Raw genomic sequence first — 23753 nt, 5'->3', positions numbered from 1 at the left:
GCTTTGTTTGGGACTTATTTTGTCGCTTCTCACGACAGACATATGTTGCTGGAGGCGTATTTAATCGCTTCTTACAAGACAAGACAAGGGAATCTGACCAAGAAGTTGAACGTCAGCTTGAGATATAGCGATTATCTGATAGCGTTAAATACTGGTCATAAAGCCACTTCCAAAACGTGTTGCACTTAGAGAATCTCATCCGAGTGTCTTTTGATATCAAATATATCAACACGAGTTGATAAAAGTGGAAAAATTCCGAGGCTTGCATGTCCCACTTAATTGTATGGTGGCCGAGAGGGGACATCGCTTTTTCGCCTTCAATTATGGCAGAGAGAAAGCAAGAAAGCGATAACACGAGACAAAAAGCGATAGCAAGAGAAGCTGTCTCGCCTCGTGTTATCGTTTAATCGTAGTCATAATTGAAGTCGGAAAACGATGCCCCCTCTGGGCCACCATATGATTATGAGTCACGATCACGATTACCTCCGTCGGTGGTGGCTTTGTCGGTTCAATATGTGAATTTTACGTTCGCTTCAATGATTTGCGAACGAAAGAGATTTTATGGATGAAATGAATTATACAACCAATAATAGTGAAATTCTCTACCCGTGATAAATAACACAATTAATCTCTTTTGTATGTCGGAACAGGTAACTAGACATCTAGTGAGATACTTTCTGGTGCAACCGTCAGTGGTGTCACGTGATCTGAACTTTGATCTCTCGAAGGGGTCTGTGTTAACTATGTTTGCGATATTCACCAAGACATAACGCTTTCTTTATTCCGCGAATATTTTGATAGATAGGGAGCCTCTACAGTTTCTGATTAGGTCAAACACTTTTTTAGCAGTCTTCTCACACGAGGTCCGTCTAATTAATCTTTCTCACTCACTCATCACTTAAGACCCGTGAAGACCCTGGTTAGAACTGGTCTTCAGTCGTAAGAGGCGACAAACGGGATCGGGTGGTCAGGCTCGCTGTTTTGATTGAAGCATGTCATCGTATCCCAATAGCGTAGATCAATGCTCATGATGTCAATCACTGGATTGTCTGGTTCATGCTCAATTATATACAGGCCGCCATATGGCTGGAATATTGCCATATGGCTTTAAACTACAAACAAACAACATCGCTAACGCCCCTTATCAAACTGTCAGTATCTATTTCAATATGGTATGTTTATAACAATGCCTTGACTTTGCCTGGGTACAAAGTCGGGGAAACCAGTCCAGTCTTAACATAAACCGAGTCATACTGTCCTTCCGTGCTCAGCTTTGATAGTAACGTAGTTACATAAATGTAACAGCTGAAACAGAGGCGTTGTCACCCTTCTTGATGACAATGAATATAAAATTAGCCGTTAAAATGATTTCTTAAAGTTGAATCCCGTGTTGGAAACAACACACTACTTTCAACACCTGAACAAGGGAATTGCAATCCGTGTTGGAAACAACACACTATTTTGATGACTGACTGTAGGTAACCACACTCTATTTTGAATGGATGAACTAGGGAAGTTGTCACCCGTGTTGGTAACGACGCACTATTTTGAATGACTGAACCAGGGAAGTTGTCTCACGTGTGGGCAGCCACGCACTATATATATAGACATGCAACGGACAATAAGTTATCCCCTATTGTTAGCCACTTAACCACGGCTGACTACACCTGTACCCTATAACAATAGGTGAGGGCACAGTGAGGTGTTCCCGACAAAATTCATAAAAAAATCCAAAGCAGTAGCAGATAAACTGGGCAGCGGCCCGATCATCACGATCGTTGAAATTGCGCAGCGCGTCAAACACAGGGAACCCGTTTAAATCCCAGTAAGGGGAGTCCCCTCAGTGGCGGAATATTTCGTTTGTACGACTATTTCGAGTGTCGTATTTTATCGCCTGTTTTATGCTATATCCTTTTTTCAAATATATATTTTGGTTTTGCATTTATGATGAAGTATGCCCTGAAGTATTAAAACCTGCAAAGTTACTTTGTTTACTTTACCTGTCCCTTAAGTTAAATTTCTTGGCTAGTTTACCTTGTTTATGACTTTGCCTATCCGAGCAGAAATTCCGATTCCTTTGCAGGAAGAAAGGGGAGATCATTTGGTGTCCATGGGGGTGCCTACTTCTTGCCCAAATGTCTTATCCCCAAATTTTACATAGATGTTATCAAGAAGGAAGTCCAAAAATTCACATAGCGTTTTCTCAGTAAACCTCAGATGACATTTTCATTCATATTTGCAAATTGCCCCGAACCTCTGAAGATAGATACGCAACTATACGTATGGTCACCACGATTACTGAGTCAACAGATCCCAAATGGATCAAGGAATGGAGTTTTTTCTTTAGTTTGTTGCGTGGGATAGCGTAGTACGAAGTTGATTGTACTTGGTTCTTTTCTAATGTTGCAAAATGTCAAGCACACCCTTGTAGTGTTTGAGAGTGGTATTAATTCCATTTGTCTCAAATACTTACTGTGATAGTACCGATGCATGGGTTAGGCAGATGTTTCTTCAGTTAACATTTAAATAATGTGTATATTAAAACATATGTACCAGTACATTTTAAAAAGATGAGTCAGAATGTATATTTAACTAATAGTGTACATTAAGTCGCACAATTTTCCACTAGGCTTCTGACATGATCACGAGATGGGTCAATGTCATATCATTCTGATTTGATACGGGAAACTCCATGGGAAATATCTCTGGACAGTCAAGACAGGTGTTGTCTTGATTGGTTTTTGATTGTCTATAAAAAAAGACAGACAGACTCGATCCTTATCAGGACAGCTGTACGGAAGTAAGTCTCTTGTAACTCTGGTAACTCATACCCTAACTGGAGGTCTTGCTGTCGTTGATTTGAAGACGGGAAGTAAAAAAGCATAATAATGCTCCGTTTGTTATGTGAACAATTGACTTGCCTTTGCATGCGGTTGTGACGGGTACCATCGGTGGTATCATTACTATTTGATAGTGATTCATAAACACATGCTCACGATATGAACATTAGGATGTTGACGACAGATTGAGACACCATTACTAACAGACATGTTTAGGACATGCTTACCCTTTTCGCGAACACCTGATGCCATCACTAAAGCTCAGTGATCAATTCATATAATTTTCACCGCTATTTCTATATCAGTTGTTACCGAGACGGGTGACAGCGCCTCTGTGTCTGCTGTTCAAACGTTTCTGTACACTTTACAATCAAAGCTGTGTCAGCACCTTACTGAAGAACGATAGTATCAAAAGAGGAAACAATAGGAGTGGGACACAGGGGCAACATCATCCTTAATTCCAAAATGAACTTGGGCTATTTAAAACTAAAAACCATCACCCATCACGACTATGTCAGTGTATCCTTGACAAGGACCATATACCGTTATCTTTAGGTATTTAAATTTAGACTCATGATTAGAGAGTGACACTGTGCTGATCACAGGACATGGTCTGCTCTGCTCAAGGACATGGACATGGTCATGTGCTGACATGGAAACTCCGAATGAATGTCACACGATTGTCTCAACTTATATCAACGTACTTTTGGATCAAACATAAGATATTCAAAGCGTTAACGTCAGAGAATAATCAGTCCAGATCAGAATCAAGATGTGTTATTGTGCTAAAGGCCTTCAGCAATATACAAAACAAGAGAACAAAGAAATAATATCCTTGAGTACGACACCGTATAGAGATACAATAGATCTGTGCAGATAATGTTACAAAGTTGGTGTAAAAAAGTATTTAGCGTCATGATACCAAAGAAATCTTTCGCTGACAATTGTTTGGTGAACAAATAGTGCTGGTCTAAGAATTGTTTTTCCATTCTTAAAATTCAACAGAGATTTACATGAATACAAATTTGATAAACGCCGGTATTTTTATGGGATATATGATTCCCTTAAATCAGTATAAACAGTACAAAAAAGCAGAAAATGACATTCATCATCAATACAAGTTTGACAGAAGACACATTCTCATTGGTTTCCAACCGTCTCCATGGTCTTGTGGTAGAGCGTCCGCCCGGAGAGCGGAAAGTCCAGGGTTCGATCCCGGGCCGCGTCATACTAAAAGACGTTTAAAGATGGTACTTGTTGTTACCCTGTCTGGCGCTCGGCATTAGGGGGCTAAAACAAGGACTGGTCGGCTCGGAGCCAGTATACTGTGTCTAAGTGGGGTATTCCTGTTAAACTGCGGCATGGTATCTCAGTGAGCTAGCACTATAAATCGGCATCAGTCCGGACTAGTACAAGCAGCCACACACACGTGCATGCACGTCGCTATATTAGTGCAATACTCTTGGACGCGACGTTAAACCCAATTTCACCTCATCTCATTGGTTTCCGTAATAATAATAATAATGTTAACCTTTATTTCAGATACTCCTAATATGTAATTCCTGCTAAAACATATCTAGTGACTTTCTATGAAATAAGTTTAAAAATCATGTTTATTATCGATACTTTGATATAACCACACATAACCGAAACCGTGATAAAATAGCACATAACGAATATTTTAAGCCCATGTTGTGTACCCAAGATTGTCTAGATTAAGAAACGTGTTCGATGCATTTTTAGGCAGGCAGGCTTCGTGCATTTCTAACACTTTATACCAGTATGTTAAGCAGCAAATACATGCATTAATATACATCGGATATCTTCCACATTCGCCATAAACCATTGTCAGGGAGCTTTGGTCGTGGGATCAAGGTGTCATTAGACAAGAATAATGTTATGATGCAATAAAACGTGGTAAAAGTTTTATTATTATCACTAATTGTATCAATAGACGACAATGTAAAGGATGAAAACCCAATTTACACTGCCAATGATCATTGATTAATTAAACCAGAGTAAATGTACCAGCTGATTAGCTGAGCAATCGTATAACAGTAATAACAAAATAGAGTAGCTCAATCAACACTTTGACAAGATAATTGGCAAGATGCATAGACAGCCAATTAAGTCGGCTGCGACCAATTAACAACTTGAAGTTAGTTAACTCAGCACTCTAAAGAGTGAATACACTCAACAGGGTTTGATAGGGAGAAATAAACACTGAGGGCATATACCTAAAGCAAGTCCATTGGACAATAAAACAGACGAAAAACGCCTGAATAGCAAACTAGTTTTATAGACTAAAGTCTCAGGCACTTGCAAATACAAGACTTCTCCAAAATACAAGGTACTTGACCTACGGAGTATCTAGACTCACAATCATTAAGAAAGGCACTTGTCAAAAGAGTGACTTGACTCCCAATCGTAAATACGTACTTGACCTAAAATAGGCGATCACAGAAACGTTGGTTATCTACGGCTTAATAGAAAAAAGGGGTACGAAATATGAAAGCCTAGCTAATACGTTTTACCCATACACCACCAGAGTTAGTCAGTGCCAGAGAGAAAACTGCTCCATTACCACTTACATGTACTTAGTGAAACCTGTGTTTCGACTGACCACAAAGTAGCAATACGATCCGTAAATAGCTGCTGCTGCTGCTGTTGTTGTTGTTGTTGTTGTTGTTGTTGTTGTTGTTGTTGTTGTTGTTCCTTTAAGTGTTTAAGAGGTTGTCATCTGCCTTAGCAATTTCGGCTGACCTGTCCCTCTTTGGGACTTATGTGTGTGAGTGGGGTACATATATCTGTAATATAATGTTGATAAAATTTCTATTTTCGTATAATGATAACATTTCATTTTATATCGTTGGCTGCTCTGTTTATGTACGTTCGAGTGGCTGTCCATCTCTCAGAAACAAAGTTTGTTCACTATTGAATCTTTTGGCTTTAGTAGATCTACGACAGATAGTTGATCTGACTACAATTTTTGTTTTAACCGAGCCCGGCTGGGGTATGGCCTTGACATTCCAGTAACAAGGGAGCAGTGAATTCAGGTTGATTGCAAGATGAGCATACCTTGTCATAGTGCTTTTTGTGACCGAGTCTGTGGCGTGAGATGGCTACTTCAACTTTCCTTTCATTTGAGTATGAGTATGGCATTTATTTAATCTTGGGTTGAATTGTGAGACACATGATTTCGCCAAGGGCGTTATATGAGATACGCGGACCTCGGAGAGAACAATCTCTCTGGGTCAGCCGGTGGAATCCAATAGACTGGTGAGCTAAACCACATGATTTCGCCAAGGGCGTTATATGAGATGCGCGGACCTCGGAGAGAACAATCTCTATGAGTGAGCCGAGGGAATTACATAGACCGGTGAGCTAAACAAATCGTGTTTTCTTACATAGAGGAAATCCTCCCCTGAACCAATATGGGAGATGTAGATACCAAAATAAAGCACTATCCAACTGCATCACTAAAGATATACAAGCAGATATGTACAATTATTGCGGCGGCAAAAATGACCACAAATACAAGAGAAATACATGTATCTACAAGAACTCGACAATCCAGTTACCGTGCGAAAATCAAAGTTACTAAACAGTTTCAATACATGAATAAGTTAGCAAGCATATGTGAGATAACATAAATCAAATCAATATATGATAAAACTATGCGATAAAACAGCTAAAGAATCAAATTTACGAGCCACCAATTCTCCAACAATGGACGCACAGACACCGGATTTTGACGACCGCCGGACTGTGCCGAACGGTGACGACGCCGGGCAACTAATGGAAAGGGAATCGGTACAGTCCCTAGACCGTGACTAGACTGGTTTTATTACCCTGTGACAATCATACAGTTCGGAGTTGATATTCCTGTCTTTAAAAACTTTTTACAATAAACGCATCTCCTTATTGATTCATCATTTTTTAGCGTATTTTGTAAAACCAGTTTTTGGACTTACCGATAGGTCCACCTCTCCTAAACACAACCGTATTTGTTTTATCCAGGTTTACTTTAAGTTTCCATTCATCTGTGGACTTTTCTGAGATATTTAGCTGGTTTTGAAGCCGCATCACAGTATATGATACAAGTATGACATAATCAGCAAACAATAGCATGAATAACTCGATCGCCGTGTTTCCGCTGTCTTACAGTGTCGTACGTTAATGCTTTAACGAAAAATGAGTGAGTGAGTGTGGTTTTACGCCGCTTTTAGCAATATTCCAGCAATATCACGGCGGGGGACACCAGAAATGGGCCTCACACATTGTACCCATGTCGGGAATCGAACCCGGTTCTTCGGCGTGACGAGCGAACTCTTTAACCACTAGGCTACCCGACCGCCCCTAACGAAAAATGAGAATAACATTGGACTTAACAAGCAGCCTTATTTCAAACCAAGAGGACGATGTCTGATAACTGACCAGCATATCGTACACATGTATATACTTTTTCACATTTGTACTTAGTGAGTATGCTTTTACGCCGCTTTGGAGCCCAGAAAATCCACCCTAGTTCGGCAAGGGTGGAAACTGAACTTTTAAAGTCAGTTACCTCCTTCGCTTCGGGAAGATGGCCGAAACAGAAGACAACATAGTGATGAAAGTGTTATGAATGGATCATTAAAAATATGTGATGACACCATGTGTTTGTGAAAAGGGTAAGCATAACCTGCTCTGCTAGTAGCACCTGTCACTTCAACAGTTTTCATTAAGAAAGTAAGTGCCAATGAGTAAGGAGATATGAAAACCCACGGTAACGGTCACAAAATGAGATAGCATCGCACATCATGTTGACAATAAAAGCGACAAAACCCTTTCAATATTCATAAGAAATCTCTGCCCCAAAGCGGAGTCGGTAGTACAACTTCCACTATATCATGAGCATGCGTCCTTCAATCACCATCAAATAGTGAAAACCAAGCAGCGTGAAATGTTTAGTAAATTACTAGGACATTTAAATAGAATGGTCATGCTCCTAAGTACCTGATAAGCAATTTCAAAATGTAAACACCATAAGGTGGAGTTGACGGTATACTGCTCGACACGAAGGGGAAATTCACGATTGGAGATAAGTAGTAAAGTAAACTACGTTTATAACGAACACGCTTATAACTTATTTTTTGCCCGGGCCATTTGCTGTATATATGCCGTACATATGCTTATAACGAACTACGGTTATAACGAAATAAAATCAGTGGCCCATTTTAGTTCGTTATAACCGTAGTTTACTGTATATGGGAAAATCACGATAATATCTTCGTTGAACTCCACATTTAGATAATGATATCAGCGCCACACATATATCGCATCGGGACCACGTTCTACCGTATGGAGCTGCCGTCCATGACTACACCACCGCAACGTCATACCCGAATGTGTTTCAGAAAACAGAAGTAAAATGAAAACCGTGTATATATGGCAGGGGGCAGTCATATTGGGTGTGCGGCCTGCGTCAGATGAAAGACAGTGATTATACGACGCACCAGGATGATTCCACTGACACAGGGGATCCATCGTCCCGTGGCAAAGGAGTTAACTGACTATGAACATCCAGTTTCCAATGGAGTCAGTTAACTCGTATGTCACGGGAAGATGCAGAGGGCCACACTGACGAGAATTGTGACAATTACTTGAAATTACTATTTTGATTATTTCTGGAATCTAAATCTGAAAAAATAAATGAAATTGACGTTGTTAATTATATATTCGCTCTTTTGATATAATTAACATGGAAGAACGTGGAGTAATGACTTAGACTTGGAATTATCGAACATGTATGGGATGAAATGAAACGTCGTTTACACCAACTTCCAAACCCCGTGACGTTGATCCAGATACGACAGACCTTAGTCCAGATCTGGAATGACATCCCACAAGAATACCCCCACCATCTTGTGTCGTCAATGAGGTTGTTGTCATGCTTGTGTCACTGCTTATAGTGGACATACCCGATACTGACTTGTGAACTGACAACCCAACCACTTTCAGCCTAGGATGACGTTTACCTTCCGATCCTAGATTGTCTAACTGGTATCTACATTATTGTCAAGTAGTTCATCAAAAATGTCACCAAAAGTTGAGATGACTTTGCATTATGGATCTCCTTTGGAGAGTATGATGAAAACCATGCTTCCAGATTCAGTCATTTGACAGACAAGTACAACATATTGTTAGTTATGGTGTCTTTCGTTGCCGTATACGGTGTCATATAAGGTTAGCAGAACAATATGTTCCTGCAGGCGTAATATGACACCACATGCGGTAGCTAAAGACTTCATTACGATTATATATCATATCAGGCTCATATGGGGTTAGAAGTTCTGCTCTCTGATTTGTCAATCTCACTTTGAGGCATACTAACCATGTGTTTAGATCATTAATGTAAAACGTTCTTCAAGTTTAAACACAATGATGCAAGGGGAATGCGGCTATTTCATATTGTATGTAAGGACACAACTATCACTATGTTTTTAGGAAGATCGTCTACTAACTTTATATAAAAGCAACAAACCCATTTCAATAATCATAAGAAATTTCTGCTGAAAGCAGAGACTATTATACGATTCCGATGGTCCCTTAGGCATGTGTTCATGAATCACTATAAATCAGTGATGAGACCATGTGTTCAACCGGTGGCACCATCACAAACACATGCAAAGGCAAGTAAAGTTATCACCCGAACATATGATACATATCACAATTGGGAATTGTATCGGACGTCAATTTGGTCACTGATATGTCAAATGTGGAATTTGAATTCAAGATATGATATGCATAGATAATATAGTACGTAGCTTGGGTGTTTGTTATATTTTTCACCTCAAATCATGCTGCAAGAGGAGAATACATTCGATATCAGCTTTACATTTATTCATAGTTTTATAGTATTGGTGTAGTAGTTTACGAATATCTGAAAGTAGATATGTGATAAAGTTTAATAATACGATGTTTCATGCTGCAGAATATGATACAACAAATTTGGCTATTCTCTTTTCTGTGGGATTTGGCTATATAGTGGTCGCAACAATTTGTACATAAGACTTCAGATTTATCTCAGAATTTGTATTTCACGTGAAGGTAATATGATTTGCAATGCTAATAATGCCAAACTATATTTGTCAAACAATTATTTTGACCCGTAGATCTCTCTCTCTCTCTCTCTCTCTCTCTCTCTCTCTCTCTCTCTCTCTCTCTCTCTCTCTCTCTCTCTCTCTCTCTCTCTCTCTCTCTCTCTCTCTCTCTCTCTCACACACACACACACAAACACACACACACACTTAACATTTAATCATTCACTTGAATTTCTTATACGTATTATACATATTTATTATAGACATGAACAGTTAAACATTAAAATAAGTGTTCTGTGTTCAATACAACGACAAATATGTGTAAAGATACAACGAAGTTTCTGTAATGTCAAAAGAAATACCGACTGCTATCAGTAATGGTATTCATATATGTTCTGGGACTAGTTTTTGATAGTCTATTTTACTTAGTAACAATAAAATGCCATCGAGCAGACAAAATCGTAATGATTTTGGTACTCTTAAGAGACATTCGGTGAATATTCTGGTATCGCAGACTTCATACAAATGTCATAATGATCATTAACAATATATATTTTTGTAAATGGGCACGAGGCCTTTCTTTAATGAATATCCTGTAATCATTGTATCACTTAGAACTATATTCGGAAACCCTCCGTGTCCATTCAACACAAATACCGACCTTCAATACTGAATCACAGACCACGTATCCTGTATGACTTCTCGAAGTGGGTTTCTTGTGTAAGTATTTCATGAATTATTTTCTTAAGTCTTAGTGACAGTGGCTTTGATTCAATTATGTGACCAATGGTGATACGGTTATAAATACTTTATCATTAATCTTTAAAAGTTACTTTTTAATCTAATGAAAAGATAATAATTGTTGAGATGCTTTTATCATGGGATGTGAGTATTGAACTATGGCCTAATACGTTTAATGGACATTATCAGATGGAAACCCACTTCAGGGACTTTGTATTCCACACACACAGTATATATGGTGAAGGATTGTAACCGACGGGCGCACATTTGTTATGGGTGAAAAACAATGCTTTGTCAATATCGGTAGCGAGAGGTGCAGCAATAGATCGTCCTCTAATTGTTAAGTACAAATTGCCAAAGCGAGAGAATGACCAACCTAGATTTTCTGCCGGAACAGATTCCACTTGGAGTAAAGGGCAAACAGCTGGGGAAATAAGTGATGACACTACGTAATCGCGAACAGGGTAAGCATGCCCTTCCCTACCGGTAGCAAACGAAAGTTTGTTCGGTTATTGTTTAAAGCCGCACCCCGCAATATTTCAGTTATATGACGACTGTCTGTAAATACAGTAATTGACATGATGATCATTGGGATTCTATGGGATACTATGACATTGGATCACCTAAGTCACCGAGTTTGACCATTTAATCCATTTAATCGCCTCTTAGGACAAACGTATGGTTTGTGAAAACAAACTTTCATTGGACAGGAGCGCAGGTCCTGGCAAGGAGCAGAAATCAGTTTAGTTACATCCAATCGGTATGAGTGGATTCTGTATCTAGATATTCTAGCTCTGTTCATCAATATTAAGAGGGGTGCCTCACACACGAGGGATGATCAAAAAGTTCTCAGCCTAACAAACAAAACCAACATTTGTGAAAGTGTTTTTCATTTTCATTTTCAACATAATCACAGTGCTTTACAATACTTTTCTCATATCGATAGTGAAGTGTTTCAATTCCAGTCAGGAATACGTTTTCTGAAGCCACCCTGAAAAATCCATTTCCAGAAGCTTTGAGGCCATCGTTGTCATCATAGCGCTTTCCACGAAGGTGTTCTTTCAGTTTAGGAAACAGGTGGAAATCACATGGTGCCAGGTCTGGCGAGTTTGGAGGGTGATGAAGCTCTTCGAACCCACATAGTCGCACAGCAGCCTTTGCAAGTCGAGAGATGTGAGAAGAGGCATTGTCATGAAAGAGTAGAACTCCAGCAGTGGCCTTTCTTTGATAGAATCTCTTAGGTGATGAAGCAAATCAGATAGCCTTAAAGATAGCTGCCCAATGTTTAACAGTGGAATATCTAAGGCACTTATCCCCATACACTTGTGACATGCGTCGTGAATATCTTTGGAGTATTTTCCTCTGAAGTAAAGAACTTGCTCGTACTTTTCCTTTCCTGTGTCCATTTGGACCCCTATCACGTTCAATTGTCTGTCACAAACGGCCTCAACATACTAAATACACTTGGAATGAACTACTCAAACCACGTACTATATTGACCAGTTCGCTTTGTTATGGCCTATAGTTGATAGTTAGTCAGGCTTTGAACCCTTTGACCAGCCCTCACTAATAATACAGATGTTGAATACCAAACACGTGTTTTATTCGATGAGAGAAAGCTTGGCGGTCAGCGCCACACACATCCAATCGTCTTTTATTAAACTGGGCTGATCCCATCGTAACAAAGGCCACTGCTCCAATGATTGTGCCTAATTCTAGGAACTTACGCAATAGAAGTACATACAGTTCCACTCCTAAACCTCACAACAAATGAATTCCAAACAAAATCTTCATGAAATGAATAATAATATACCACAAACCCGTACATTGAATGTTGTGTTGTATATCTGCCGCTTGTACTCAGGTAGTGATAAGTTGTTTGGTTATCTGTGAACGAGGTGATACCAGGCCATCCAGATGACTGGAGACTACTCAAGTATGTGTGGAACAGGATGGAGAGAGCTCTTCATCACACACATGACATCTTTACACATCTAGAACCCAGGGGGTCTTGGCAGCCAGAGATGGTCATAATGACAAAAATATCGTAAGTCTGTGTTAGAGCCCCTAGCAGCGTGATATCTCGGACACAAAATTAACTATCCGACCATGTCCATGGTATTTGTGTTACTGCGGTCGTGGTATTTGGATTGACCAGTTAAATAGGCCCATGGGCTTCATCCACAAAGTGGTCTTTGTGGTTTGACATACCCAAGTATCACATTGGAATGGACACAGTGCCAATGTTCATGTTAATAGCTTCTGTACCGGTCGTTTTCCCTAAAATTATTGGAGAGTTTGATGACATTGTCGACTGAAACACAGTAAAGCGTTTGGGGGATTGGACATTTATAATTTTTACATGCATGAAAACATCAATAGTTCTGTGGGTTTGTCGCCTCATGTGCATTTTACTGTCTTTCATGATCTGGGTAAGGTTACATATGTATTTAAATAATACAGATGCATACAGTTTACTTTCTGATATGCACACCTTATAATGCTACAAATTGACCATTTTCCTATGTTAGCATAAAGTTATATATGAACTCGTATTCTTACAAGCTTTACAGTTTATCATATATAGAAAACCACATTTCTTCTTATAGATGCAAACTACAACTCTTCTTATAGATGCAAACTACAACTTTTCTTATAGATGCAAACCGTATTTCTTCTAAAAGATGCAAACCACATTTCTTCATATTGATGCAAACCGCATTTCTTCTTATAGATGCAAACTACATTTCTTCTTATAGATGCAAACTACAACTCTTCTTATAGATGCAAACCGTATTTCTTCTAAAAGATGCAAACTACATTTCTTCAAATTGATGCAAACCGCATTTCTTCATATAGATGCAAACTACATTTCGTCTTGTAGATGCAAACCACATTTCTTCTTTATAGTTGAAAATCGCATTTCTTTTTCTATGCAAAAAACTTTCTTCTCATTCATGCAAACTACATTTCATCTTACAGTTGAAAACTGCAATTCTTCTTTTATATGCAAACCACATTTCTTCTTATACACCAAAACTGCATTTCTTCTTATAGATGCATTCTACATTTCTTCTTGTAGATGCAAACCGCATTTCTTTTTGTATATGCACGCAACTTTCTTCTTCTAGATGAAAACCGCATTTCTTCTTCTACACCCAAACCGCATTTCTTCTTATAGATCCAAACCACATTTCTTCTTCTAGATGAAAACCGCATTTCTTCTTTTACACCCAAACCGCATTTCTTCTTATAGATCCAAACCACATTTCATCTTATAGATCCAAACTACATTTCTTCTTACAGTTGAAAACTGCAGTTCTTCTTATAGATGCAAACCACATTTCTTCTTATAGATGCAAACCGCATTTCTTCTTATAGATGCAAACCGCATTTCTTCTTATAGATGCAAACCACATTTCTTCGTATAGATGCAAACCGCATTTCTTTTTATAGATGCAGACTACATTTCATCTTACAGGTGCAAACCGCATTTCTTCTTATATATGCACTCAACTTTCTTCTTCTAGATGCAAACCGCATTTATTCTTCTACACCAAAACCACATTTCTTCTTATAGATGCAAACTACATTTCTTCTTATAGATGCATACTACATTTCTTCTTATACACCAAAACCACATTTCTTCTTATAGATGCAAACCGCATTTATTCTTATAGATGTAAACTACATTTCTTCTTATAGATGCATACTACATTTCTTCTTATACACCAAAACCACATTTCTTCTTATAGATGCAAACTACATTTCTTTTTATAGATGCATACTACATTTCTTCATATAGATGCATTCTACATTTCTTCTTATAGTTGCAAACCGTATTTCTTTTCAAAGATGCAAATCAAATTTCTTTGTACAGATGCAAACTACATTTCTTCTTATAGATGCAAACCACATTTCTTCATATAGATGCAAACCACATTTCTTCTGATAGATGCAAACCACATTTCTTCTAATAGTTGAAAACCGTATTTCTTCTTATAGATGCAAACTACAACTCTTCTTATAGATGCAAACTACAACTCTTCTTATAGATGCAAACCGTATTTCTTCTAAAAGATGCAAACTACATTTCTTCATACTGATGCAAACCGTATTTCTTCACATAGATGCAAACTACATTTCGTCTTGTAGATGCAAACCACATTTCTTCTTTATAGTTGAAAATCGCATTTCTTTTTCTATGCAAAAAACTTTCTTCTCATTCATGCAAACTACATTTCATCTTACAGTTGAAAACTGCAATTCTTCTTTTATATGCAAACCACATTTCTTCTTATACACCAAAACTGCATTTCTTCTTATAGATGCATTCTACATTTCTTCTTGTAGATGCAAACCGCATTTCTTTTTGTATATGCACGCAACTTTCTTCTTCTAGATGAAAACCGCATTTCTTCTTCTACACCCAAACCGCATTCCTTCTTATAGATCCAAACCACATTTCTTCTTCTAGATGCAAACCACATTTCTTCTTTTACACCCAAACCACATTTCTTTTTATAGATGCAAACTACATTTCTTCTTACAGTTGAAAACTGCAGTTTTTCTTATAGATGCAAACCGCATTTCTTCTTATAGATGCAAACTACATTTCTTCTTATAGATGCAAACCACATTTCTTCTTATAGATGCAGACTACATTCCTTCTTACAGGTGCAAACCGCATTTCTTTTTATATATGCATACTACATTTCTTCTTCTACACCAAAACCACATTTCTTCTTCTAGATGCAAACCACATTTCTTCTTCTAGATGCAAACCACATTTCTTCTTTTACACCCAAACCACATTTCTTTTTATAGATGCAAACTACATTTCTTCTTACAGTTGAAAACTGCAGTTTTTCTTATAGATGCAAACCGCATTTCTTCTTATAGATGCAAACTACATTTCTTCTTATAGATGCATACTACATTTCTTCTTATAGATGCATTTTACTTTTCTTCTTATAGTCGCAAACCGTATTTCTTTTCAAAGATGCAAATCAAATTTCTTTGTACAGATGCAAACTACATTTATTCTTACAGATGCAAACCGCATTTCTTTTTATATATGCAAGCAACGTTCTTCTTATAGATGCAAGGTACGTTCCTTCTAAAAAAAAGTAAGAATTTCTTCTTATGATGCTAACTGCATCTCTTCTTATAGATGCAAACTACATTTTTTTATACACGCAAACCACACTTCCTCTAACGGATGCAAAACCACATTTCTTCTAATACATGCAAACCGCATTTCTTCTTATACATGCCAAATCTGGCACATAAACTACACTTTTTTAACATGCAGAGATACAATCAATTTTTTTCAAAAATACATATTCCATTGTGAATGTTAACAAACTGTAACTCAAATGAACAAAATGGCATAACATTCTGAATTGGCCTTTGTCCTGTTTGTCCAATGAGGGTTATGTGGTTACAGGTCCAGGATACATGATCAGCAAAAAAGCGATGATATTTGTTGCTGTAGCGTAAAACTACATTTACTAACTCACTATAATATTCATCAAAGTTCACGTATTCATCTAAACGGAATATGTCTACAACTTTTTAAAAAAAATGTTGATTTGCTTCTATTCATTTAAGCCTAAGTACAGCAGGATGTTTTCATTTTGTGTATGTCACAGTACAGAAGAATGGCGGGGAAGTAGAGGATTCCCGCAAATGTGCACAACGGATGTTACGTTTATAACTCCATAAAGGCAAAAGCATAGAGAATTACGTAAACTATAATAACTTCACAGTAGGGAGTCAAGGACGTAGTTCAGCGAAATAATGCAACACAAACCCTACTTCTATTATCAGCCAATTAGGAAACAGTAATCCGCAACAGTGAACACTAATCTGGGAATTCAAGTTATTCTCTTTGCGGGGTTCATTCCCTTCGTGGCGAAAGGATCCGTTGCACTCGGCTCTCAGATTCGCTCCAGTTATGATCCGTATCCTTTGGGTTCCTTGTCCGGGCTCGTGACTTTTACCAAAGTGGTAAATATCTGTTCCCTGCCATCTTCTCTCCTAGGTTAAGCTGCCCCAACAACGCAGGATCCACTACCCCGATCCCACCCCAACCCAACCCAATCCGACTCCGTGATGTAACTCATATAAGTATCAGTCACCCTCCGCAACCATTCTAACCCCCGATCCCCATTTAACTGTATTCTAGTGATGACAAGCGTTTGATAAAGGGGATCTTTTTTATCCCAAAATGCTCAGGTAGTGAAGGTTCCCTGGAAGGTTGCTGGAATATTGCTAAAAGCGGCGTAAAACCATACTCACTCACTCACTCAAGTAGTGAAGAGATCTGTTTCTCTATCAGATGCTGAATGAACCGAGCCCTGTTTCTGCAGTTCATTAGATATACTTCCATATCTCTTTCATCATCATATGTATGTCATATATAAAGAGCTACTGAATTTATACTGTCACGAAACGTTTGTTCTCTCTCCCTTTAACAAACAAACTCGCGAAGAGGACACCACTGACGACAGATATAAGAGAAGCGTCGATAAAATCACTTCGTTTCATTTGCTTTTCTAAACTACTTGTACAGATTTCATGTTTCACACTTCATGTTATTAGCAATACCCACGATCGTATAGATACATAATACATATGAGAGGAGCTATTTTTAAAACAATGAATGCATAAGTATATGTGTTGGCACGTGGTCACGTGTACAGTGTACACAGTGAAAGTTAAGCATCGTTGGCATGTGAGTGACCGTGTTCGAAATATTCCTCTGTTGTATGGGTATCCGGTAGGATGTGATGGCAACCTTCTGACGTCTCATAGTCTACTTGTGTTGAGCATGCTTTGAGTTGACACATTTTAAATATTTACGTCACATTTGTTAAATGAAATTGTGGAGATTAAAAAAGCATTTTCTTTCTAAATATAAACTTAAAAGAGTTCGCACTGAAAATACTGAGAAAGAGTAAAATTTTATATAACCTGAAATATTTGCACAATAAAAGCTAAAACATTAACAGTGATGCCTTTGAAAATAACGTCACCATACAGTTATCGAGACACGTGCTCTCATCTCATGCTTCCACTGTAGGGAAGCATCTCTTTGGATAACTAATGTGTATCTTGCTAGATGCCCTTTTATTGTGTGATGATAACCCTTGTTACACCCCACACCAATCACTTCCCTGAGCCGACCCAGGTATTCTATGTGCGGCCATGCTGTATCACAGGTGCGCAGTGGTATTTTTTTCAAATTTTCGAATCACTCCACGCCAGGGAGATAAGGGATAGCTTTAGTGTGATAGTTCGTGCTTGATATGAAATGAAGTTCACTTAGTTAAGTCACGGCAACCTGTCAGTCAGAGCTAGTATAACAGGTTAACCTTTCTAATCATCGATACGATAAGGGGGATAACCTTTGCCCATTTCGGCCCTTGGAGTGACAAACTAGAGTTGCTTCCCTTCTATTGAGAGATACTCGTGTGGTTTGAACTTGAACTATTTGCAGCCGCTTGCCTTGTAATATGATATGTAAAATAATAGATATAAATATATATAAAATACAAAAGTCCAAAGCTGAGCTTAATGATTTACTCGACCGGTTTCTTGGAATGTGATTTTCAAGAATATCACACATACACACACACATAACACACAGACACACAGACATTCAGACACACATACACACACATAATACTTAATATATGTATAAATATTCTAATCGGTTAATTATTAACAAGAACGTATACAATATAATATCATAACGTGCACATGTTTTTGATAATGTTACATTCAAAATTATAATTACAATTATAACAACATAAAAAAGTACTTCTTAATACTCTTTTTGGAATCGATCGAAAACACGAATAATCATATTCTAATATAATTTATGATATAATTACATCAGTTAAAACGCCTACTGACAGTTCCAGCGGCCCCCCCCCCCAAAAAAAAAAAAAACAACAACAAAAAAACAACAAAAAAACAACCCAAAAAACAACAAACAAACAAAACAAAACAAAAAAACAACAACAACAAAAAACAAAAACAAACATAAAACGTAGTATGTTGTAGGCATTTAGATTATCTGAGAGTGAAGTATGAGATCACAGTGTCACTTTCTATACCATAATTATCAAAAAGGTTTAGGCTAAAACCCTACATGCTCGACCATACTATATATTAGTCCGTCAGTATGAAGCTCTACAAACAAACACATCCGTATCTTTACTTGGCGATAGGAAATATCTTTTATCTGTTTACACATGACATAACGGCGTGGTGATTCAGGTCCGCGCTCGACAGTGCCGGCTTCCTCGTATTCACTGGGGCTACTGTCAGTGTGGATCTGGCGATATCTGTTAGGTGAAAGATGTGTAGGTGAATGGATGCATTGTTATAAATAAGAGTAACATTTCTCACTATTGCGATTCAGTGTATGCTAACAGTTAACATGTCAAGTAGTAGATTAAACAGAAGAAGATTAATTTTTAATATAAACTTCGAATGGACTTGTTTTATCTTATCATTTTTCTAAATTTTGATGCTGTACTGTTAAATATTGTGTGGCGTCATGTAACTGAATTATGCATGCATTTCTGTCTGTGGGTAACTGATCTTGAAAATTTAAGAAAAGATAAATTATAGTTAATATTCTATTTTAGATATATTGATTGCCTCCGTAACATTGAAAAGCACAAACGTTTCACCAGAAAACAACCCCCGAAATAAACAATAAACTGACAAGAAAAATATTTCTCATTGGACTATATAAATATATCCATGCCCACTTATAAATATTCAAGCAGGCATGTAACAGCATCGAGATGCTTTTAAACACATAATTTGTTCGATTAGAATGATTTATATTGCGTCTGTTTAAACTTTTAATCAATTTTATATTTATTATATAAAATGAAAGTTTCGTTTGTTTGATGACGTGTTAACTCTGATAAAGCCATTAAAAGATATACACGGGCTAAAGATGAAACAATATTTACTATATATGATTTTTTGCTAGTAACACATATAAACTATTTTGACTTATATAGTATTAAAAAGGAGAATAAAATAAGTTTGACATAATACAGAAATTCTGCAAAACTCACATATTTAATTAGTTTCAGCAAGGAGTACTTGTAGAACAGTGGTTAGCTAGGCAAAGCAGCATTTTGTCACATCTGGTCACATCGTGTATATGTTTACACCGTGACGACTCCAGGGAGAAGTTGGGACAATATGCATGTTTGTTGTTAGAGCAGAAATAAGATAGGTTTTCCCTTGTTTTCAATGACACTTGAATAGGTCATATTGTGACCAAATGGTGTGGATCTTAGCTCATGGCTTCATCCACTATACATATTTTCAGAAATATTCCATCTATAAAAGAGCGGCCAGTATAATGAATTGTGGAATCTGAACATTCAATAATTTATCGACCCATGAAGATCCGGGTTTGAAAAGGCCTTCAGCAGCCCAAGTTTGTCCTATAGGGCGATTATGCTTGTCGTAAGAGGCGACTAACGGGATTGGGTGGTCAGGCACGCTGACTTGGTTGATGCATGTAATCATCGATGCGTGGATCGATGCTCATGATGTCAATCACTGGATTGTCTGGTTCAGACTCGATTGATTTTAGACCGCCGTCATATAGCTGGACTATTGCTGAGTGCGGCGTTAAACAACAAACAACAATCATTTATCTATATTTATGTATGTATTGATAATAAAGTATTAAGCTGCATAAAACATCATTGTTTCTAAAAAGTGAAGAGGTTGGTATTGTTACACTATTTTTTACAAAACTAAACTCGGCGATCTAACATAATGCCAGTTATTAAGAATTTTATTTTTATGGATAACAGAGTATGCTTCATTTGAAAAATATATAATTTCCTGGCGATAACAATGCCTGATTAATGCAAGATCTAACTGACGCATTGATGCCCGAGAATCATTTCATTTTGTAGCATATGAAGACGGGGCGTATACGGCTATGCTTCAATATCACACAACATAAGAAGTGCGTTTAACAATACATGTATGTGGCCATATTGAATACGATCCCGGATATTCTGGGTGACGTATGAGTATTTACAACTAACCAATAGACTATACATAGATCCGTTCTTTATCATATAGACAACATATAAATCAAATTTTCGACAACGCTTTTTGGAGGCATTCACATTCTTATCAACAGTAAATCACATCATTCTTGAAGAAATGAAATGATAAACGCATTTAATAAAGAACTGATTTGTGCGACCTCCACGCTATAATTATATAAGACGTCTTGTCTTCCAACATATTAGAATTCTCAAGAAAAGTTTAATTATTCCACGAAGTGCAACAAAAAGAAAACTTCAACGTTACACGAAGCCTTTCGGTGATTGACAGCAATTGACACACTGACATCTGCTATCGACACGAAAACATCGGTAGGAATGTGCTCTTGTCAAAATCCTTTCAATAAATTCACTATTTTCTCAGGCTAAAACACACAGCCCCCGACATTTGACAATCTAATAATCGCAGAGAGTTTTCTTTCTCAGTTAGAAGTACATCGGATGAATCAATGAGTAAAATTGGATTCTCGTCCCAATTGGAAAGAAAAATACTTTATTTCAATATTTACTTGTGTCGTTTCTTAGTGAACAAAACGGGTCTAATTACGTTGCCCTAACGCAAGGAGACGGGAATGAAATTAACCATCGTTGAAGAGCGATTAGCAAAGAATTAGATTTGCATTGTAGACACTGCTAAGTTTGTGACGTCTGTTCAATCGCACATTGAAATACATTAGTCTACGTTTGTCAAAGATGACGAGAGGTACATCTGTTTCTTTTTTTTTAAATGTATCCATTCATATAACTTTTACAGTTATTTTGGATAATCCATTTCTGGGGTAATCGAGAATGGCTACTCTCTGGCACTAACATTTTATATTAAGTCAACAATTAACGATGCTACAAAGTTATTAACGAATCACTTTAACGGATACGTGTTCCCCTCCCGACGTGATGGCGCGATGGAATATTTTAATATATATAAGGACATGATAAATGAATATATTTTAAATGTTTGCCCCCCCTCCTCACTGCAACCCGTCTCACATCATGTCATAGTCCAAGTAACTGCGGACGGAGACATCGCTGTGGGATGCTGGTAGATGAGAGTTCCTATGTAAGTACGGAAATATATATTTTAACCATATATTCAATCTTTATTTCAATTTATATCCGTGCTTGCAAAATTCAATATTATGAACAATAAATTTTCATCTGTAAGAATACAAACAATAAGAATTTAAGATTTTCTTCTGAGATAGACACAGGAAACCGTTTATGGTTCGCAAACTCTATGCAGTAAACGCAGTGTAATACAGTTCTCCCGTTAAATAAACCTCGGTCCTACGATTACCTAATAAACTAAGTCGTATTCCCCAACTGGTTACAATCACACAACGTACAACTTTCCTACTGTTCATCTCATATAACGCCACCGTGGCCAAGTCTGCGGTTAATAAGGCTCCAGATTAATGCACGTCATCTTCAATTGAGCGTTGACAATTCCAGCTTAAAGTATCCGCACGGCATACGCGGAATGTCATCTTTTCTCCATATCTACTCCCCCAGTCCTCTCAACCAATGAAGCGGAGGGTGTACCCAGAATATTGTAAGCCCTCTACATTTGCACTTAGTGAGGAGCGGAAAGTACATGTTTGTTTAAACTGATCTGGACCCAAAGAACGCAACAAGTTCACCAACACCCCTGATGTTACAATTCGGGCCACTGCGGCCAACCTTTCTAGTGGATGATCTCAACATAAAGCTTAGCGTAAATAAAACTGTTAAAAACACAAAATAAACAAAGAAATAGGGTTACCGAGGGCAAAGGGGTATCCCACACAAAATACACGTTATAGGGTTACACTAACGGGTGGCGGGTAAGGCCGTGTAACGATTGGCAAACTCGGGAAGAGTCTCTCAACACGCTGAAGAAGCTCCAAGAGGAGTACCAAGGGTCTTGATGGTTCTGAAGACGTTGTGGCGTCGTCACTTCACGAGAAGAGAAAACGATGATATTTGAATTATTCCTGAAGACGAGCGTTGGCTGCATGTTAATACCAGTATGACGACCATTTGACACCTGTTGAATGGGATCTCCTCGAGATGTAGAGTATTAAGTTGCTTTAGAACATTATTTAGAAATTAGGATTATTTGTTCAATTTGATTGACAGCGTCAGATCGCGTGACGTTGGACAAGCGAGTGATATGAGGAAATTACTTTTTTTTTGCAGAATTACCCCCTTTCTTGAAGAGGGGGTTTGGTTTGGAGTGATTGTTTTGAGTCATAGTTTCGTTCGACACTGACTCTAGTTTTCTTTTCAAAATATTTACCGACGGTTGTTTATCGTTTTCTGGAAATGAACAACGTCAACATCAGTGAATAATCAGTTAAGAATATCGACCGAAACAGATTCCATAGGGTGAAAATGACAAAATAGTGATGAAAATGATACGAATGGATAACTGAAAATCAGGGATGACACCTGGTATTCACGAAAAAGGTAAGCATGTCCTGCTCTACAGGTAACACACACACATCTCACACAATTTTCAGTAAAAAAGGTAGGTGCCAAACACGAATGGAAAATTTCTGCTTTGAAGCACACAAAAAAAAATTAATTTGTACAGATGTGATTGTATGATATCTAAACGCGTGTAATATGAATGACATCAAATCTAAAACCGTGTTCCTTTCTTCGTTCTTGTCAACATTCTTGAAGAAATTCAACAGACCTGTTTAGTTCTTAGATCGGTTATGTAAATCTATGAATACTCAACCAAACCTATATGATGTAATTACCAATGAAATGATGTAATTACCAATGAAATGATGTCGAACTCGATCCTAAAGAAATGACAGTTTGAACTCAAACTCAGCTTCATATCCACTGCATCAACAGGAACTATATATTTATCCCGTGTGGACAGGATTCACGTGAACTGAATGGGTGAACTAAAGCAATTTGAAAATCAACATCAACCATGATGGTGATGATGATGATGATGATGATGATGA

Source organism: Haliotis cracherodii, unplaced genomic scaffold (genome assembly GCF_022045235.1).
Source record: "Haliotis cracherodii isolate W230 unplaced genomic scaffold, xgHalCrac1.p SCAF_5, whole genome shotgun sequence".
NCBI classification, from domain to species: Eukaryota; Metazoa; Mollusca; class Gastropoda; order Lepetellida; family Haliotidae; genus Haliotis; species Haliotis cracherodii.
This window is presented reverse-complemented; position numbering follows the sequence as displayed.